Here is a 10,505-nt window from a genome sequence, read left to right as displayed (position 1 = left end):
CTTCCCTGAGGTGGTCTCCCTAATGAGACAAGTGTCCATCAGATACCCTAAAGAATCTTTACAACATTATTGATTACATTCCACAAATTGACTTTCATAAGTCAGACAGAGAAAGACAAATACCATATGATCTCACTTATATGTGGAATGACGAAAAACTGAGGGTTGCTAGATGGGAGGAGGATGGGGGTAAGGGGGAAAGTGAGGGGATTAGAAAGCACATCAATAACCACAAGATGGCCACGGGGTTACTGAGACGTTTTCTATGTTGCTGTTTTCATGAATGAGTGTCAGATTTTGTCAGATATTTTCTGCACTAATTGAAATGATCATAGGATTTTTAAATTCAGCCTGTTTGTATGATGGAATACATTCAATGATCTTCAAATGCTGTAATAAATCTCACTTGGTTGTGGTGTATAATTCTTCTATATATCGGTGAATTCAATCTTGATAATATTTAGTTGAGAATTTTTGTATCTATATTCATGAGAGTTATTGGCTTGTAGCTTTTCTTTCTTGCAATGTATTTATCTGGATTTGGCATTAGAGCAATTCTGGCTTCATTGAATGAGTAAGGAAGTATTTCCTCTGCTTCTATTTTCTGGAAGAAATTGTAGAATGCAGGGATCATTTCTTCCTTAAATATTTGGTAGAATTAACTAATAAAACCATCTGGGCCTTGTGCTTTCTTTTTTGGAAGGTTATTATTATTCATTCAACTTATTTAATAGATATAATCCTATACAGATTACTTCTTTAATAGATATAAGCCTATTTCAGATATTGTCCTATTTGGAGTTTTTGTTATTTGTGTCTTTCAAAGAATTTGTTCACTTGATCTATATTATCACATTAGTGGGCATAAAATTATTTCATAATATTTCTTCATTATCTTTTTAATATTCATGGAACCAGTAGTGATGACCCTTTTTCAATTTATCATATCAATATATTCTCTCTTTTTCCTTGGTTAGCCTGGTTAGAAGTTGGCATACCTTTTTCTCCAGATTTTCCTATTTTCAATTCTATTTCTTTTCCTCTGCTTGCATTATGCTTAAATTGCTCTTATGTCTCTAGCTTCATAGGTGAAAACTTAGAGTGTTGATTTCAGATTGCTTTCTTTCTGAATCTATGAAGTAAATAGTGTAAATTTTCCTCTAAACACTTTCTGATGGCATCCCTCAAATTTTCATGAGTTCTATTTTCATTTTTATTTAGTTCAAAATATTTTTAAAATTCTTTGGAGACTTCTTCTTTGACTATTTGGAAGTGTGTTGTTTCATCTCCAAATATTTTGGGATTTTCCAGCTCTCTTGCTGTTACTGATTTGTAGTTGCATTACTTTGTGGTTTGAAAACATAATTTGTGTGATTTCTATTCTTTTACATCTGTAAAGGTGTGTTTTATAGCTCAGATTGTGATCTATCTTGATGAATGTTCCATGTGAGCTTGAGAAGAATGTATATTCTGCTGTTGTTGGATGAAGTATTTTATGTATCCCATAAGATCCAGTTGATTGATAGGGCTGTTGAGCTTAACTATTTCCTTACTGATTTTTTTGCTTGCTTGCTTTGTCAATTACTGAAAGAGGAGTGTTGGTCTTCACTTATAATAGTGGCTTTGTGTATTTCTCTTTGCAATTCTATCAGTTTTGTCTCAAATATTTTAATGCTTTTTTGGGTGGTACATACACATGAAGGATTTTTATGTGTTTTGAAGAACTGACCCTGTTAGCATTCAGTAATACTTCTCTCAATCCCTTATAATTTTCCTCGTTCGGAAGATAGCTTTGTCTGGACTTACTCCAGCTGCTCCAGCTTTCCTTTTAATCAGTGTGAGCTTGTATCTTCCTGCATCCCTTACCTTTTATTGTTATTATAGCCATATACTTGCAACATAAAATTTACCATTTGAACCATTTTAAAATGCACAATTCAGTGGCATCTAGTACACTGAAAATATTGTACAACTATCATAACTGTCAAGTCCCAGAACATTTTCTTTCCTCCAAAAAGAGACTCCACACTGATTAAGCAATCACTTCCTATTACTCCCACCTCCTGGCCTCTGGTAATGACTAATCTACTTTCTGTCTCTATAGATTTGCCTATTCTGAATCTTTCATATAAATGGAACCATCCAATATGTGGTCTTTTGTATCTGGTTTCTTGCACTTAGCATGTTATCAAGATTCATTCATAACGGCTGCACCACTCTGCATTCCCACCAACAGTGTATGAGGGTTCCTTTTTCTCCACAGCCTCTCCAACACTTGTTACTATCTGTCTTGTTGATGATAGCCATTCTGACTGGGGTGAGGTGATATCTCATTGTGGTTTTGATTTGCATTTCTCTGATGATTAGTGATGTTGAGCATTTTTTCATATGTCTATTTGCCATTTGTATGTCCTCTTTGGAGAAATGTCTCTTCAAGTCCTCTGCCCATTTTTCAATTGGGTTGTTTGTTTTTTTGTTGTTGAGTTGCATGAGTTCCTTGTATATTCTGGATACTAGCCCCTTATCAGAGGCACTGTTTGCAAAAATCTTCTCCCATTCAGTTGGTGGCCTCTTTATTTTGTCAATGGTTTCTTTTGCTGTGCAGAAGCTTTTAAGTTTCATATAGTCCCATTCATTTATTTTAGCTTTTACTTCCATTGCCTTTGGAGTCAAGTTCATAAAATGCTCTTTGAACCCAAGGTCCATAAGTTTAGTACCTATGTTTTCTTCTATGCAGTTTATTGTGTCAGGTCTTATGCCTAAGTCTTTGATCCATTTTGAATTAACTTTGGTACATGGTGACAAATAGCAGTCCAGTTTCATTCTTTTGCACGTGGCTATCCAATTCTCCCAGCACCATTTATTGAAGAGGCTGTCTTTGCTCCATTGTATGTTTTTAGCTTCTTTGTCAAAAATTATCTGTCCATATTTATGTGGTTTTATTTCTGGGTTCTCAATTCTATTCCATTGGTTTATGTTTCTGTTTTTCTGCCAATACCATGCTGTTTTGATTATTGTAGCCCTGTAGTACAAGCCAAAGTCAGGAAGAGTGATACCTCCATTATTGTTCTTTTTTCTTAAGATTGCTTTGGCTATTCGGGGTCTTTTGTGGTTCCAAACAAATCTGATTATTTTTTGTTCTATTTCTTTAAAATATGCCATTGGGATTTTGATGGGGATTGCATTGAATCTGTATATTGCTTTGGGTAATATGGCCATTTTAACTATGTTGATTCTTCCAATCCACAAAAACAACAAAAGAACAAGACAAACAAATGAGAAACAGAAACTTATAGACACAGATAATAGTTTAGTGGTTGCCAGAGGGTAAGGGGGGTGGGGGGTGGGGGGTGGGAGATGAGGGCAAGGGAGATCGAATATATGGTGATGGAAGGAGAACTGACTCTGGGTGATGAACACACAATGGGATTTATAGATGATGTAATACATAATTGTACACCTGAAATCTATGTAATTTTACTAACAATTGTCACCCCAATAAATTTAATTAAAAAAAAAAAGATTCATCCATGTTGGAGCAAGTGTCATTATTTCATTACTTCATTTCTTGTTATTGTCAAATATTAGTCTATTGCATGGATATACCACATTTTGTTTGTCTATTCATCTGTTGACAAACATTTGGGCTGTTTCTATCTTATGGTGATTGTGAATAATGTTACTATGAACATCTGTGTATAAGTTTTTGCTTGAACACTTGTTTTAATTATTTTGGATACCTAAGAGTGAAATTTCTAAGTCATATGCTGAGTTTATCACTTTGAAGAACCACCAAACTGTTTTCTACAGCAGCTGCATCATTTTCTATTTTCACCAGGAATGTATGAGGGTTACGATTTCTTCAGACCATTGCCACCATTTGCAATTTTCAACTTTATATATATATATATATATATATATATATATATATATATATATATATCCATCCTAGTATATGCAAAGTGGCATCTTATGGTGGTTTTGATTTCCATTTCCCTCATGACTAATGATGAATGTTTTATGATGCGCTTGTTGGCCTTTTGTAACCTTTTACTGGAGAAATGTCAATTCAAGTCCTTTGCCTGTTTTTAAATTGGGTTGCTCTTCTTTTTGTTGTTGAGTTGTACGAGTTATTTATATATGCTGTACACTACACCCTTGTCAGATATATAATTTGAAAACATTTTTTCCCATTATGTAAGTTGTCTTATACCTTTCTTGGTAGTGTCCTCCATTGCACAAAAGTTCTTTTGTTTTTTTAAATTTTGAGGAAGCCCAGATTATCTGTTTTTCCTTTGTTGCATGTTCATTTTTTGTCATATGTAAGAAACCATTGCCAAATCCAAATTCACAAAACATACTCCTATGTTTTCTTCTAAAAGTTTTACATATCTTTGATACACTCTTTGAAGTTTTTTTCTTTCTTTTTCTTTTTTTTTTAACTTTATTTGGGTGGCAATTGTTAGTAAAATTACATAGATTTCAGGTGTACAATTCTATATTACATCATCTATAAATCCCATTGTGTGTTCACCACCCAGAGTCAGTTCTCCTTCCATCACCATATGTTTGATCCCCCTTACCCTAGTCTCCCACCCCCCTCCCCATTTACCCTGTGGTAACCACTAAACTATTGTCTATGTCTATGAGTTTTTATTCTCATTTGTTTGCCTTGTTCTTTTGTTGTTTCTGGTTTATATACCATATATCAGTGAAATCATATGGTTCTCTGCTTTTTCTGTCTGACTTATTTCGCTCAGCATTACACTCTCAAGATCCATCCATGTTGTCACAAATGGTCCTATTTTATCTTTTCTTACTGCCGAATAGTATACCATTGTGTATATATACCACAATTCTTTATCCATTCATCTATTGAAGGACATTTGGGTTGTTACCATGTCTTGCCCACCGTAAACAAAGCTGCAATGAACATTGGAGCACATATGTCTTTATGGATAAATGCTTTCATTTTTTTGGGTAGATACCCAGGAGAGGGATTGCTGGGTCATATGGTAATTCTATTCATAATTTTTTGAGGAACCACCACACTGCCTTCCATAACGGCTGCACCAGTCTGCATTCCCACCAATAGTGTATGAGGGTTCCTTTTTCTCCACAGCCTCTCCAACCCTTGTTACTATTTGTCTTGTTGATGATAGCCATTCTGACTGGGGTGAGGTGATATCTCATTGTGGTTTTGATTTGCATTTCTCTGATGATTAGTGATGTTGAGCATTTTTTCATATGTCTATTTGCCATTTGTATGTCCTCTTTGGAGAAATGTCTCTTCAGGTCGTCGGCCCATTTTTCAATTGGGTTGTTTGTTTTTTTCTTGTTGCGTTTCATGAGTTCCTTGTATATTTTGGATATTAGCCACTTATCAGAGGCACTGTTTGCAAAATCTTCTCCCATTCAGTTGGTTGCCTCTTTATTTTGTCGATGGTTTCTTTTGCTGTGCAGAAGCTTTTAAGTTTCATATAGTCCCATTCGTTTATTTTAGCTTTTACTTCCCTTGCCTTTGGAGTCAAATTCATAAAATGCTCTTTGAACCCAAGGTCCATAAGTTTAGTACCTATGTTTTCTTCTATGCAGTTTATTGTGTCAGGTCTTATGCTTAAGTCTTTGATCCATTTTGAATTAATTTTGGTACATGGTGACAGATAGCAGTCCAGTTTCATTCTTTTGCATGTGGCTATCCAATTCTCCCAGCACCATTTATTGAAGAGGCTGTCTTTTCTCCATTGTATGTTTTTTGCTTCTTTGTCAAAAATTATCTGTCCATATTTATGTGGTTTTATTTCTTGGTTCTCAATTCTATTCCATTGGTCTACGTGTCTGTTTTTCTGCCAATACCATGCTGTTTTGATTATTGTAGCCCTGCAGTACAAGCTAAAGTCAGGGAGTGTGAAACCTCCAATATTGTCTTTTTTCTTAAGATTGCTTTGGCTATTCGGGGTCTTTTGTAGTTCCAAACAAATCTGATGATTTTTTGTTCTATTTCTTTAAAAAATGCCATTGGGATTTTGATGGGGATTGCATTAAATCTGTATATTGCTTTGGGTAATATGGCCATTTTAACTATGTTGATTCTTCCAATCCATGAGCACGGAATGTCTTTCCATTTCTTTGTGTCTTCTTCAATTTCTTTCAAAAATGTCTTATAGTTTTCAGCATATAGGTCTTTCACATCCTTGGTTAAGTTTATTCCTAGGTATTTTATTCTTTTTGCTGCAATTGCAAAAGGAATTGTTTTTGTATTTCCTTTTCTGAGATTTCATTGTTAGTATATAGGAATGCAATGGACTTTTGTACATTGATTTTGTAGCCGGCAACTTTACTGTATTCGTTGATTGTTTCTAATAGCTTTTTGGTGGAGTCTTTAGGGTTTTCTATATATAGCATCATGTCATCTGCAAAGAGTGACAATTTAACTTCTTCATTCCCAATTTGGATGCCTTTTATTTCTTTCTCTTGCCTGATTGCTCTGGCAAGGACTTTAACACTATGTTGAAAAGCAGAGGTGATAGGGGACAGCCCTGTCGTGTTCCTGAACGTAGAGCAAAGGGCTTCAGTTTTCACCATTAATTATGAGATTAGCTGAGGGTTTGTCATATATGGCCTTTATTATGTTAAGGTATTTTCCTTCTATACCTATTTTATTAAGTGTTTTAATCATAAATGGATGTTGTATCTTGTCAAATGCTATTTTGCATCAATTGATATAATCATATGATTTTTGTCCTTTATTTTGTTTATGTGATGTATCACATTGATGGATTTGTATGTTGAACCATCCTTGTGCCCCGGGATGAACCCCACTTGGTCGTGATGAATAATCTTTTTAATGCATTGTTGTATTTGATTTGCTAGAATTTTGTTTAGGATTTTTGCATCTTTATTCATCAGAGATATTGGTCTGTAGTTCTCTTTTTTTGTGTTGTCCTTACCAGGTTTTGGTATCAGGGTAATGTTGATCTCATAAAATGAGTTAGGGAGTACTGTCTCTTCTTCAATTTTTTTTGGAAGAGTTTGAGCAGGATTGGTATTAGATCCTCTTTGAAGGTTTGGTAGAATTCACTAGTGAAGCCATCTGGTCCCGGACTTTTGCTTTTGGGAAGGTTTTGGATGACTGATTCAGTTTCGTTACTGGTGATCGGTCTGTTTAGATTTTCCAGTTCTTCATGGTTCAGCCTAGGAAGGCTATATGTTTCTAAGAACTTGTCCATTTCTTCTAGGTTATTGAATTTGGTGGCATATAGTCCTTCATAGTATTCTTGGATGATCCTTTGTATTTCTGTGGCATCTGTGATAACTTCCCCTTTTCCATTTCTGATTTTGTTAATTAGTGTCTTCTCTCTTTTTATCTTAGTGAGTCTAGCTAAGAGTTTGTCAATTTTGTTAATCTTTTCAAAGAACCAGCTCTTTGTCACATTAATTTTTTCTATTGTCTTTTTGTTCTCTATTTCATTTAGTTCTGCTCTGATTTTTATTTCCTTTCTTCTGCTGACCTTGGGTTTCATTTCTTCTTTTTCTAGTTCTTTAAGGTGTAACATGAGGTTATTTATTTGGGATTTTTCTTGTTTCTTGAGATAGGCCTGTAATGATATAAATTTCCCTCTTAAAACTGCTTTTGCTGCATCCCAAAAATTTTGGTAGGATGTATTTTCATTGTCATTTGTTTCTATGTATCTTTTGATCTCTCCTCTTATTTCTTCTTTGACCCGGTCATTCTGTAAAAGTATGTTGTTTAATCTCCACATATTTGTGGTTTTTCCAGCTTTCTTTTTGCAGTTCATGTCTAATTTCTAAGCCTTGTGATCAGAGAATGTGCTTGGCTTGATTTCAATCTTCTTAAATTTGCTGATGCTAGTTTTATGTCCCAATATATGATCTATCCTTCAGAATGTTCCATGTACACTAGAAGCGAATGTATAGTCTGATGTTCTAGGGTGAAGTGCTCTATAAATGCCAATTATGTCCATTTCATCTAATGTGTCATTTAGGGCTGCTATGTCTTTATTTATTTTCTGTGTGGATCATCTCATAGTTGTAGGGCTCCCACTGGTTCCTGCTGATTTTGTTTGATGGGATGGGAGGAGATTTCACACACTTATGCTTGTAGGTGTGGGAAAGATGTCTCCTTTCTTTGAGAATAAAGCATACTTTCCAGCCTGGACAATTACTGCTGTGGCTACCTACTGCATTTTGGGAACAGAAAGCTTTCCCTGAGTTAGGGCCACTATTTGGCATGATCTCTCTGGAAGATGACTCCCCATCCCCAACACCAGTGTCTGTGCATAGATGAGAGGAGTTAGGCTGGTCAGGAAATAGAGAACTCCCATGGCTGAGGCTGCTTTTTGTGCCATTGCATCCTGTGCTTTTGCCCCTTGTCATGCAGTGTCTCTAAGTGGGGGAGGGAAATATCAGGATCTGCAGGAAAGTAGAACATTTTCTGGGTAGGCACTTGTGGTGGGATCACCTCTGCTGGTGTCCACAGCCTCCAGGAGCTCTTCATATGGATGAGGAGTCTTTGTGTGTCCTTGGGAAGGGGAGGTATAGCTCAGGCAGTTCCAGCAGGTAGAGAGAACACTTCCTTATTCTTAGCATGGAGAATATTTACTTTAAAAAAACAAACAAACAAAAAGCAAAACTAAGAATTAGCTTTTTCTATTTTAGAAAATATTAGTCCCTTAAGTCATGTAGAAAACAAACAGTGGAGTTATAGACCATTGTTACAATAATAGTAGATTTTATAATAGCCTGTGTATTTGCATTTACTGAGATCTTTATAAGAGAACACATTCTTACTGTAGCAGGGCTTGCAATTGATTCTTCTTGCCTGGCTTATTAGAGAAGTATCCCTTTAGATCTGGGGGAGGGATATACCTACCTGGGCCACTTTCTGTTGTTAGGTTTGGTGTAGAGAAATGCTAGTCCTGGGCCACCATCTTCTGTTGGGAGGGGCTAGTAAAATAACCTACTGATGTGTTTTCCTCTAGTCCTGGGATCCATAACCAGTTCTCCTTCCTCTTTCCACCTTTTAGCATTCTCTTTTCATTGTCTTCTGAGTCATTTCATGGATTTACAGTGGTACTTAGTGGAAAAGATCAGGGAGAGACAAGTTTATGCCATAATCTTGTCTGGATCAGAATTCTCAGTTCTATTGGTTTTGGCAATTATATAGAGCTAGGTGTCTACTCTGACAGTTCCATAAAAACAGTTCCATCTCCTTAAAAATGGTCTCATGTTGCACTTTTTAAGTCAGCCTCTCCTTCCATCCTAACCTCTGACAACCACTGATTAGTTTTCCATCCCTATAATTATATCTTTTCTAGAATGACATATAATGGAATCTTCCAATATATAGCCTTTTGGATCTAGTGTTTTTCACTTAGCAAAATGAGTTCAATATTCATTAACTTTTGGATAGTACTCCATTATATGGATGTGCCATAGTTTATTTCTACATTTCAGATTAATTGTATTATTGTTGGGCTTTTATGGTCAGTTCTTGGGAATAACATATTGTCTGGATATTTATGCTGCTTTAAAAGTCATGATTTAGACATTGTGGCATTATTCCGAGTCCATCAGGTAGGCAAAGCTCCCTTCCAATCCAGTGGCAGGGCAGGAACGATTAGCTTGACTTTGCAATTGAGGAAATTGTAGCCAAAAGATTAAATAACCTGCCCATAGCAACATTGAAAGTTATTGGAAGGGCAAGGAGTTAAAACCCAGATTTTCTTATTTCCAGTGTAGTACTAGAAAGCATACAAGGGAGAAGAATTAATATGACTAAAAGGCTGGAAAATAGGCCCTTAGGAAGACTAAATCTTGAAGTATTTGGCCTGAAAAAGAGAGAGTTTAGAAAAGAGTTTGCAAACTTGCTTTGATCATATAAAGAATTTACAACCGAGGTTAAAAGAAGACCAGATAGTCTTTAAAGAGCAGCAGGAGAGTGTTCAATTAGACCTAAGGTGTAAAATGGGAGGCCTAGGGTTATACTGCCTTTTAAAGTAGTTTAGGGAAAAACATGAATATGTTATAGAAACCCACCTGCTTCCAGGCTATGGACTCCTTAGGATCTAACTATGCTTTTATATCTCAACATCTCTGGTTTACTGAGAATGTTATAGAAGAGAAGTGAATGTTTTCACTAACCCACAACCATGTGTAAAATCATTGGTGCCTAGAATGTCAGGGCTAGAAGGAATCTTAAAGATAATGTAGTCTAACCTCTACATTTTAAGAATGAGGAAACTGAGGCTAAGTGAAGGAAAATGACTTAAACAAGGTGAAATAGGAAAAGTGGAAGCAAGATCTCCTAACTTTCAAGTATTCATATTGATGTGTTTTGAAGTTCATCAGCTGTAGACCTATCCATGCGTTAATCATAATCACTTCATTAAACAAATGTTTACTGGCCAATATCTGCCAGGGCCTGAATTGCTTTAGGCTTCACCAACTTGTGGTATTATATATGGGCACATGAAGAATATAGG

Source organism: Rhinolophus sinicus, chromosome X (assembly GCF_036562045.2).
Source record: "Rhinolophus sinicus isolate RSC01 chromosome X, ASM3656204v1, whole genome shotgun sequence".
Classification (NCBI taxonomy): Eukaryota; Metazoa; Chordata; class Mammalia; order Chiroptera; family Rhinolophidae; genus Rhinolophus; species Rhinolophus sinicus.
This window is presented reverse-complemented; position numbering follows the sequence as displayed.